Raw genomic sequence first — 12,079 nt, 5'->3', positions numbered from 1 at the left:
ATCAGGTGGAGTAGACTGCATGTGAAGTGAGATTCATTGCTGCTTTGTTTAGATGTATTTCTCAGTTGCAAGAAACCTTCTGCGTGATCATGAAGTATACCAGTTCCTTTTTGGCCCCTCTTCAAGGGGAGAGCAGGCATGGCACTAATGTTAGCAGCGTATGTATAGCTTTATGATAAATGGTGTATACTTTGACACTTTATGACACTATTTGCCACTTATATATAATGGTGGTCTCAGTATTTAACAGTACCAGCAATAAAAAAAACCACTGACCACATAAGGAATTCAACAGCAGGTGTCCACTATGTTGTCTAGTATATTAATGGTCACTATTCTTGAATGGGGTGGAAATTACATAGTCTAATTGTTTTGGTTTCTGTATTTCTATTCTTAGTATTAAAGTGTAGCTGAAGATTGACTGTCATTAATGTCTGTGTGGAGTAAGGTGCACTGACTTTTTGTTGAATTTAGTCAGTAGCATAGTCTCTAGTGCTCTGTATTTTACCTGCACCTAGTCTCTTAATGCCCTATATGTTCCCTGGACCTCACAGAATAGAGCAAAATAAGCAATGGTAACAACTTTTGCAATGAATACACAGCATAATGTAAATAACCAGTTTCCTACTATGACAACTTCAACATTAATTACCACTAAAACCCAGGAAAGGTGGGATCAGCAATTGTCAACAGTAAAAACAACAACCATGAACTAGATCTGATTTAAATGCAAATGGCAGGTGTCAACTATATCATCTACAGCAGTAATGACTGCATCAGCATTAATGGTGGGGGCAGGAGTTCTATTAGTCAATTCTGAAATATGATAAAAATAGTTAATTAGGAGAAAAGAAAATATGTCAGAAGGTAGAAGAGAATTTATAATTTCAAAAAGTGAGTAGAGAGAATGAAGAAGAGTTGTAGCAAGTGATTTTAGTACAGGAGGAGGGGCAAAAATAGAAGAAGCGATATAATGGGGGAGAGAAAGAGAACAATAGCATTAGTATGAGAAGAGATGAGAGAAAGAAAAATAAGAGAATAAACAAATGAAAATAATACAAAACAAACCCCAAATATGCGCACCAAAAACTCAAACCCTCAAAAGACAAGGCAAGGTAAAATAACTACTTTAAAAAAATACTAAAATTTAGAGAAAAAGAAACAAATAAGTGTATGTATCTATCTCCCTGAACCAATTAGTACAGCCAGAATTCACATACATGGGTGCAGGAAAACTCTCTTCCCCTCTCTCTCTTTCTCTTTCACACACACACACACACACACACACACACACACACACAATAAAAAAGATTCTTAATGAAGAATGAAGAAAATGTCTCTATTGAGGTGGTTAAAATATTTGACTAGAAAAAGTGGTCGGTGTCTATACTCCACAGCTTTTCTTTCCATATCCTCTTGGGTTATGTACTGATAGAGAGGGCAAGGGATAGGAGCTGCTAACCCCTTCTTGTTCTTGTGTTGTTCTCTGAGCTCCCAACTTGAGTGGCCTAAAATTGAAGTTGTTTGATATAAGACTCAGCTTCCCCTCTCACCAGTATAAGATGGGATGGATTAGGAGGCACTGTCAGTGGAGTTTTCTCCATTCAGACCAGTTGGTGCACTCCCAAGGATACCACTTATGCAGAGTTCCTGCAGGTGGTGTCCAGATCTAATCAGACCTAAGGGGCTTTACTGGGTGGTGTCTGCTTTGGAGAGATTAGATTGACCTACCTATTGGCAGGGCAGTAGCTAATCTCTGATGTCGATCTGGACCTCAGGATTCTCTCTAGAACTGGAGCTAGGGAAAGAATACTCCACTCTGCTGCCCAGGAGCAGCCTTCCTGGACTTAGTCCCCAAGTGTATTCACTCCCATCTGCTCAAACTTCAGCCCACTTTGGCTGCTCATGTGAGCTGTCACTCAAAGGAGAAGTTGAACTCCCCCATGCCCTTTCAACTTGAACCCCCTGGATGCTGTCCTCTCCATACCTGTAATTCACTCACATTCCTCCAGGCACACCCTAGGCAAGGTAAGTGCCTGCTGGGACATCGTTGCAGTGTTTGCTCTGATGTCCTGGTTACCACAGCTACATGAGTGTGATGGCTCTGTGATGGCTCCTAATTCAACTCTCCATGGCCAGTTATGATACTAGAATGCTTTTCAAGCACCAGTGCACAGTGCAGCATCTGGATCAGCCAAGTTTAGGCAGCTCTTCTGATCTCATGTTTTTCCATGCCAAATTTGTGTTTTTCTGTGTCCTCCCTCGACCTCTGTGCTGAATGGGTGCTGCAGTTGCCTCCACTTTCAGCGCCAGCATGGCAGCCAGGTCGACTCCAATGTATTCTTTCTTCTTTGTTTATTGTAACAAAATTTCTGAGTCCCTAGGTCACTTCAAGTGTCCAATAATGAATTTTAGTAAGATCCCTCTTTCACACTCCTCACTGAGAGGCTGCACATCTGCTACTTTGATCTGAGCCATGGAATGACTTGGAGTGCAGTTTTCCTCTACTCCACTGTCTTCTGGTCCTTCTGCTGCTTTTTTATCAACAGCTGAAAACAGTTGTTTCATATATATTTTGTCTGGGTTTCTGGTGATTTGAGGCATAAGGAAAGTCTGGACCTTGTTACTCCATCATGGTTGGGAGTGGAAGTTTCAGCTCCTTTTCTGTTTGAAGTATCATTCTTGTTTTAATATGCACATATCAGAAAATTAGGGCATGTTCATTATTATTTATATTTCCTCTGAAATATCTATTTATATCCTTTGCTCCCTTTTATCTTGGGTCATAAGCATTTTTATCGTAAAATTTTAGAAACTCTTTATGAAAGATTTGCATTTTGTTCGAGATATAAACTCCACATAGATTTCTCCCATTTTGTTATTTAATTATTGACCTCTTTTATGATATATTTTTGCCATGAAAAAAGTACTTTTTAGAATATAGTCACATTTGTTGTTGTCATTCTGGATCTGGAATGTCCTCCAGGGTCTCATGTGTTCATAGGTGGGGATTTTCAGAAGTGGTTGTGTTCTGACTGCATCAATGGACCCCTGGGAATTGGAACTTTTTTTTTTTTTCGGGTGCTGGGGATCGAACCCAGGGCCTTGTGCTTACGAGGCAAGCACTCTACCGACTGAGCTATCTCCCGAGCCCCTGGAACATTTTTAAAGGAAGTAGATCACTGGGGTTATGCCCTGGAAGAGTTCATCTTCTATGCATATCCCCTCCTCTGCTTGAGCAGTTTTTCTCTACCATGAGTAATGAGGCTGCTGACCATAGACTGAAACTTCTGAAACAATGAGCCAAAATAAACCTTTAGCTTTGTCATTGGCAGGTATTTTGTTCACAATGATGGAAATCTGACTAACATACTTGTTTATGGCCTCTGAATTTAAATAATACTCTACCAAGTGTTCTCTACTTTCAGGTAATGAATAACTTAGTCCTATGCTTCATTTTTCTTTCCAGAACTTATATGATTTCAATTTTTGCATTTGGATGCCTTTAAATTTATACTATTTATATTGTAAGAAGGAATCTAAACTTTTTCTTCATAAAGCTGTCTGGTGATGCCATCAGCATCATTCTTTCCCCCATTGATCCAAGATGCTACCTTCATCAAATATTAAATTTCCCCCAGACTGCTTTCTGCCCCTATCCCAGCCATATAAGACTGTGGTGCATGATTGAAGAATGTCCTGGGTTCCACTGGGGAAAGTTTTCCTGAGGAACATCATCCGGCATACAGATGCTCACAATAAGATTAAGGAGTCAGATATTTGGAAAATAAGAGAACTAGAGAAACAGATGGAGGCTGACCAAGAGGAACCAAAAGGAAAATGTTACCAATGGGGGAAAAAACATCTCCCCAGGTAAAATCATCTACTCACGAATCCTGTTAACATAAGAAGTCAAAGAAATCTCACAAAAAGAAGATTACTAAAAAAAAAAAAAAAAAAAAAAAAAAAAAAAAAAAAAAAAAAAAAAAACAGAAGAAAAGCAAGAAGGAAGCCACAGTAGATTCCTCAAGCAAGTTCTCAGAAGAACCAGGGGCTTCTAGTACCAGGAAAAGGAAACAACCATATAAGTGCAAGAAAGTTCAAGTTCAAGTTCAGCAGTTCAAGTGAGATGCACAGTGATGGTTTTGATGAAGAGAGTCAGAGAGACTACTGGAGGCTAAAGAATGAAATTGCTGGGACATTGGAAGATGATTTTCTGAAGGCTAAATCCTGGAACAAGAAGCTATATGATTATAAATCTTACATGCCAGACAGATGGGGTTATGGTAGTTATAAAGAATTGTATCCTGAAGAGTTTTAAATAGACAGTAGTGATCAGCAAGATATTACCAATGGGGGAAAAACATCTCCCCAGGTAAAATCATCTACTCACGAATTCTGTTAACATAAGAAGTCAAAGAAATCTCACAAAAAGAAGCAGAAAAAAAGATTACTAAAAAAAAAACAAAAAACAAAAAACCAAAAAAAAAACAGAAGAAAAGCAAGAAGGAAGCCACAGTAGATTCCTCAAGCAAGTTCTCAGAAGAACCAGGGGCTTCTAGTACCAGGAAAAGGAAACAACCATATAAGTGCAAGAAAAAAAAAATCTAGGAAAAAGTTGTCTCCAGAAATCTGCTTTATTTGTAGGGACAGAAAGTGACACATCCCAGTCAGATGATTCAGCATCTAGCAGTTCTGAGGAGAGTGAGGAAAGAGACACTTGAGAAAATCAAAAGGAAAAAGAGAGATAAAAATGTTCATATCCCTGTACCTAACAATGAAACAGGAGGACAACCTAATGCACAAATTGAAAAGTGGATACAGATGAAAGGTCTGCTGATCTCAGAGGATGACTAAATGGGAAACATTCTTATTTCCCATTTGATCGGTTATTTACAGCTCTTACACCTTGGAGTTTTGCCAGTGACTTCTTCAGCACAGAAGGTCTGAGGTCAGAACTATCTTGTGCCATCTATGTTTTGACAGACTCTTGTCTTCTGTTTGGCCTGTTAAACTTGATACCCTTTTCTTGTTAATAGGGAATCTGTATTTTGTTATGAATATTTCTTGAAGAGATTATTATTATTATTACTTTTTGCAATTAATCACATTTAGTGTAGAGGACATATATAGAAATTTAAAGAACCCAGAAAGCTGAATTCAATAATGACCTGGGTACACCAATTGGAATGCTGAAGTTGGGGAAATTGAGGGCTGAGATCAAGGATTGATTGGAAAGCAGTATTAAGCAGAACACTATATTCTGTTGATATAGCAGGTATCCTAACTGATTTGTCTTCAGCCTTGGTGCTTTGATTCTTGGGTTTTTTGACCCCACAAGTGTGGTCTGGTTTATTCTGACATCTTCCTGATGTCTGTCCTCTCTTTCCCAAGTAGCTAATTTATCTTCTGTCCAATCCAACAGTACTTGGGACACATTTCTGTTAGAGATTGTATTGAATTGTGAGTTATATCAATGATCAAGAGCAATATTTTATCATTTTTGTATTAAATTGTGCTGAATCGTATCTTTCCTTATCCTGATATTGAGGATGAATTTTTTGAGAATACAATGTAAGTCTTTTTTTTTTTTTTTTAATAGCCTTAGCCTTACACACTGGGCTCAATAAACATTTATTGAATGAAAAGAAAAAAACAAACTGTTTCATGTTAAGATCCAAAGACAACTGTTGTTAAAAGACAATCTAGGGTTTTCTCAAACTTCCTCGTTGGACAGGATCTATAGCTATATTTAGTATATGCCTAACACATGGTAACTGGATAGTAAATTATTTTCTTGTTCCATTGCTATATATTGCCTAAAGAGACTTGTGTTCAAAATTATTTCTTCAGTTGTCATAATATCTACCAAATGGGGAAGAATTAGGAATTAGTTATGCTAATAATGCTCTGAAAGGGTTTCAGGGTAGCAATAGCCATCTAAATGTCTAAATGTCTTCTTCCTTTTTTCCCCCATTTGGGATTATTCCCAAGGTCTTGCACATGCTAGGCAAGCACTCTACCCCTGAACTGTATTCCCAGTCCTTTGTCTTCCTTGTTCATTTCTAATTCTAGTAATGAATTTTAGATTTTCCCTGAAACTAAGTTGAATCAGTTCCAAAATGAAATTAGGCTTCTCAGGGACATATCTAGTTTTTCCCAGTCTGCCTTTGAGTTAAAGCACCAAGTAGAGGCCACATTATTTCTCTTTGCCATATTGTCATCCCTACTATGTCATTTCTCCAGAAACCAAATATCACTGAAAGATGGCTGGCAGAACACAGATGAATTTTTTATTATGGGAGAAAAGGTAAAAGGGTTTGTTAGTTTCTTCCTTAATGTATCTTTACGAGCTAAGTAAAAATCTTAAAAATTCAGACCTTTGGTCTCAGTTCTGCCATTAATTGGTTGTTAAGTTCTAGAGCAGCTTAAGTTAACCTCCCTGGCGTTTCCCCACGTGTAATAGAGAAATACTTCATGGTAGCATGACAATTTAAGACACCAGCAATAGAATACAACTACGACATCATTTCATGAAGTGGTATTTTATAGTTCTAACTACTAAAATTAGTTCTCTTTATGGAAAAATTTCTAATAATGCTTGGTTTTAAAATATGTGCTTGGCCATTGGTGCCCTATCCTTTGATTATGAGTGGATGCTACCTTTTGGGAGATTTATTTGAAATATTAATACTTTGGTACTCAGTTGTCAATGTTCCTTGGTATATATTTTTGTCCTTGGCATAAGTAGAAACCTAATAGGAGGAAAGAAGAGTCTTTAATTACTACCTCTGAACCTTCTTGGAACAACTGAAAATCTTTGCTGGAAGGAGTTTTTAGAGTGTATTTTTTAGCATTGTTTTGTGCTCTTAAGTACTGACTGCAAGCACAGGTTTGGGAAAATGAGCCAGTTGAATAAGGCACCTCCAGGAAGTTGGCTCTTTGGGTCTTGACCTTTCCCTCCTACCATACTAGCAGGCTTATCTCTTTCCCAAGGAATACGTATTTTGCCTTTTCCCCCCCATGTTTATCTTTTTCTTGGTCAAGTATAAGCAATAAAGCTGTTTTGTTATTTATCTTTCTCAACTCCAAATTCTCTTCTATGCCTTAAGCTAAGACTTTGATGGTTCTTCCAACCCCTTGAACTATGGCTTAGAGTGGTTCTTCAAAACCTATTATCTCCTATTTGCACTACCAGCCTTGGAACATGTTTATTTCTAGTGTTCCTGCCAGAGATCTCAATATTAAATCCTAAAATGAGATTTAAGGAGAGAAAAAAGGAGAGTTGGAAAATTCATGTTTATTGAATAACTGGTGTAATAACAACCTGGAATTTCAGAATTCCAAATAAATATAATTTCACTTTTTGAACAAAAAATATTAAATTTCCATTTTTCTTGGGCTTGTATCTGAATTTTATATTTGGTTCTAGTGATATACCATTCTATTCAGGTACTAAAACCCCATTATAATTATAAAAGCTTTTTGGTGTTTTCATATAAGTTAGACGTAAACTTTAAAATCAGTTTGTCTTCCTACAGAAAAATATTCCCCAAAGTCTGTTGCTATGTCTAATGAGATCATATTACTTTTACAAACCAACTCAGAGAGAATTGATGTATTTTGGTGTTGAGTCATGCAAAAGGAGAACATGATATATCTTCTGATTTGTTAGATCTGTGTTTGTGTCCTTTAGTCATGTTTATACTTTTACTCATATAGGTTTTGTACATTTCTTGTTAGATTTTTTTCCTAAGAATTTTAATTTTCTATTGTGATGACATATAATATGAGCCTTCTGTTACTATAACAAAATACATGAGATAATCAATTTTAAAACAGGAAAAGTTTATTTTGGTTCAGTTTTGGAGATTTCAATTCATGGACAGTTGACTGTATTGTATTTGGGCATGTTGTAAGGCAGTGCAACATGGCAGAAGCATTTGATGGAGGAAGCTTCTCACCTTATGGTGGCTCAGGAACTAAGATGAAGAGGAGGGCAGGGTTACAATATTCCTTTTACAGGGAAAGTCCCTAGTGACCTAGCTTCTTTCCGTTAGACTCCACCTCCTAAAGGTTCTACCACTTTCCAATAATGTCATGGGTTTGGGGCTAATTCTTCCAATTAGCTTTGGGCTTTTGGGGGCGATTCAAGATCCCATCTGTAGCAATATTTTAGAAGGTTATTATTTGTATATAAAGTATATAAATGATATCAAGAGTTGATTACTGATTTTATTACTGAAATGTAGCTGGTATAATTTTAAGTACTTTTCATTAATTCTTTTGAGATTCCAGATTAGAATAATATAATCTGTATACACTGATAGTTTTGTGTCTTCTTTTATAATTTTTGCTTTGTCTCTAATTTTTTTCTCCTCTTGCATTTTCTTTTTCCTTCTTTACAATATAAAGGAATAGAAAATTATGACGGACATCTTATCTGGCTTAGGTTTTAATGGGAATGTCTACAATATTTTGTGTTAAGAATTATTTTCACTTTTATTTAAAAAATGTGCCTATCACTATTTCATTGAATATTTAAAAATAACAAATGGAAATTGAATTTGATCAAATGCTTTGTTATGTATTCTTGGTCTCACCTCCTCCCATCCTTCCCATTCCCTAAAGTATCCATTTTCTTTTTTATACCTTGAGCCTACCCTTTTATATAACTATTTCCTTCAGACTACAAACATAATTATGCCTTCATTATCCTAAAAATTCACCTCAATTTCCTTTCTTCTTTTAGTGTAAAAATATTAAAATATGTTGTATGCTTATGCTTTCACTTCCTGTCTGAAATCAAGGGCTAATGTTCACTTTTAAATAAATAAGGTATATTACTCCTTGTCCTTTTCTGTTCATATCCAGTGCCACATTGCAACTCCCCTGCAGATGTTTTGCATCTCCAAGTCTGGGTTTTCTATGCATTAGAACTTACTGTCTTATTGTCAGTTCTCTGGGGTAGAGGGAGTTTCTGAGCTGCTGTTTCTACTTAGTCTTTTGATATATCTGCCTATAAAAGTAACTTAGGCTATTAGGTCTCTGACTGCTCTTGAAGTGGGACACACTTTGTTTCTTTTTAATCTCAAAACTGAGTTCCTGTCCTTAAATTTGAGGCATTTGCCACCAGGTGGCAGTAGCAGAAGGAGTCATTCTGTCTGAATTGACAATGAAGATGCCTGCATAGTTATCCAACACCATCTTCTATTTTTTTAAAAATGGTAGAATGTATGTGTGTGTGTGTGTGTGTGTGTGTATGTATATGTATATGTATATATTACACACATATACAATGTAAATATATTTATTATAATATATATTTATTTAAAAAGTCTAGCAAGCACTAAGATATGATTTAATAAAAATTGTGTGTTAGAAACAACAATAACTGGAAAAAGGAAAAATAAAAACAACAGGATTTTTCATTCTTTACTTACCAATTTACTCAGAATCACAGAGTATGAGTGCATTTAATGTTGAATGAAAATTGATTCTTTTGTGTAGAGAGCTTCTGCCTTCTTGAAATTAAGAGAATGTGTGCCCTAATTTGTGCCTGTAGAAGAAGAATCACCATGGTTATGGTGTGATCATTTCTGTGCTGACTGCAAAGGGTGAAACACTGTTCCTCAGGACCAATGGGGAAGCGAACCTTATTTTTCCTCCTGTAACCACATGAACAGACTTTAGGATCTCACAAGGCAGTATCTGCAGTTGTTTAAGAAAACAGACACCTCTGTAGCTTTTAATACTTCTATTTAATTTAATTGAAGTTGGTGAAAGGGAGAAAGGCTTTCTCATGAGGAGAATATAAAAATCCTGCTGAATTCCAGGCCCACAATTTGGTATTGGATTATGACCATCTTTGTAGAAAGCCTATAGGGCCAGGCATGGGGGTGAATGCCTATAATCCCAGTGACTCAGGAGGTGGAGGCAGGAGGATTGCAAGTTCAAAGTCAGTCTCAGGAATTTAGGGAGACCCTAGGCAACTTGTCTGAACATTGTGGCTCAGTGGTAAAGTGCTCCTGGATTCAATCCCCAGTCCCTCCCACTGCCACCCTTTACAACAAAAGCCTGCAGAGGGATTCCCACTTAACATCAACCCTGGGCCCCAGGATCCAATGGGGGAAGAAGACAGAGTAGGTACTTCCTTCCATTGCTTTTGGTGTTGAAGTAAAAGTGAGCATAGAAATAAAATTGCTCCATGTTTAAAGTCAAAGGCTATGATTTCTTACTTTCTATAGAAACTTTGGGGAGAGTATCCAATGAAGCCTTCATTGGTTTCTACTTAGTCTTTTGATATATCTGCCTATAAAAGTAACTTAGCCTATTAGGTCTCTGGCTGCTCTTGAAGTGGGACACACTTTTTTTTTTTTTTTTTAATCTCAAAACTGTATTTGCACTCCCGGAAGCAGATCCAGACTGAGCCATAAAGAGAAATAGTTTAGCTATGGGGGAATTAATCTTTTTAATTAAAATATTTAAAAATATTCCCAAGAACTAATTAAGAAAACTTATCTCTGTCTTAAGATTTCTAAATCACTTCTTGGGAATTTTTAATTTGTTTTTATTAGTTATACATGATAGTGGAATGTATGTTGACACATTATACATATATGAAATATAACTTCCCATTCTTCTGGTTGTACATGATATGGAATTATATTGGTTGTGTATTCATATCTGCATATAGGAAAGTAATGTCCAATTCACTCTACTATTATTCCTATTCTCATTCCCATTCTTTCCTTTCATTCCCCTTTGTCTAATCCAATGAACTTCTAATCTTCCCTCATTTCCTCTTATTTTGTGTTAGCATCGGCATATCAGAGAAAACATTTGGCCCTTGGTTTTTAGGGATTGACATATTTCACTTAGCATAATATTCTCCAGTTCTATCCATTTACCTGCAAATGCCATAATTTCATTCTTCTTTATGGCTAATATTCCATTGTGTATATATACCACATTTTAAAAAACATTCATCTGTTGAAGGCATGTAGGTTGGTTCCATAGTTTAGCTCTTGTGAGTTGAGCGGCTATAAACATTGATGTGGCTGCATCACTGTAATATGCTGATTTTAAGTCCTTTGGGTTTAAACTGAGGAGTGGAATAGCTGGGTAAATGGTTCCATTCTATGTTTTCTGAGGAATCTCCATACTGCTTTCCAGAGTAGTTGCACCAATTTGTAGTCCCATCAGCAATGTATGAGTGTACCTTTCCCCCACATCTTCACCAATGTTTACTGTTACTTGTATTCTTGATAATTGCCATTCTGACTGGAGTAAAATGAAATCTCAAAGCAGTTTTAGTTTGCATTTCTCTAATTGATAAAGATGTTGAACACTTTTTGTTCAGTTCTTTTGTTAATTCAGTTCATTTATTAATTGGCTTATTTGTGGTTTTTTTTTGTGTGTGTGTGTGTTTAATGTTTTGAATTCTTTGTATATCCTGGAGATTAATGCTCTATGTGAGGTGCAGGTGGAAAATTTTCTCCCATTCTGTAGGCTCTCTCATCATATTCTTGATTCTTCCCTTTGCTGTGAAGAAGCTTTTTAGTTTGATTCCATCTCTTGGGAATATTTTAAAAGTTAAAGATCTATGTCAGTAATAACATAGTAACAAACACTTATTTAGAGGAAATTTACAAGCATATATTTAACATGTGACAAGAAGGAAACATGCTAAACATGCTGTATAAATTGATTGTCCCATATATGAATCATCCAAAAGCACATGAGTCCTGTATAATGGGATACCTATTTCTTCTGTGACACAGGATGATAAAGAATGGGAGGAACCCTTTCTTTTCACCCATATTTCCTCCAGCCTCATCCTCCAGAAGGAACAGTGACTCCTGACTATTGAGGCTGGGACATAGTACTGGGTAAATGTTAGTCAGCTTTCTCTTAGTATTAACAGATACCTGAGATAGTCAACTAATGGAGAGAAAGGTTCATTTTGGCTCAGGTTTGAAGGTTTCAGTGCATGAACCATTGGCCCCATTGTTTGGGGCCTGTGGTGAGGAAGCACATCATATCAGGAGTGTGTGGTAGAGCAGAACTATTCACCACA

General features: G+C 36.6%; 1 non-coding gene and 1 pseudogene across 1 annotated transcript; one reads left to right on the top strand and one right to left on the bottom strand.

The window, feature by feature from the left end:
* Nucleotides 1–3,076: 3,076 nt before the first annotated feature.
* Nucleotides 3,077–3,150, bottom strand: Trnat-cgu (transfer RNA threonine (anticodon CGU)). Its single transcript has one exon. It is a non-coding gene; the product is annotated as a tRNA-Thr (tRNA).
* Nucleotides 3,151–3,694: 544 nt separating this feature from the next.
* LOC124960756 (uncharacterized protein NKAPD1-like) lies at nt 3,695–4,857 on the top strand (annotated as a pseudogene).
* The last annotated feature ends 7,222 nt before the right edge of the window (nt 4,858–12,079 follow it).

Source organism: Sciurus carolinensis, chromosome 11, assembly GCF_902686445.1.
Source record: "Sciurus carolinensis chromosome 11, mSciCar1.2, whole genome shotgun sequence".
Lineage (NCBI taxonomy): Eukaryota > Metazoa > Chordata > Mammalia > Rodentia > Sciuridae > Sciurus > Sciurus carolinensis.
This window is presented reverse-complemented; position numbering and strand designations above follow the sequence as displayed.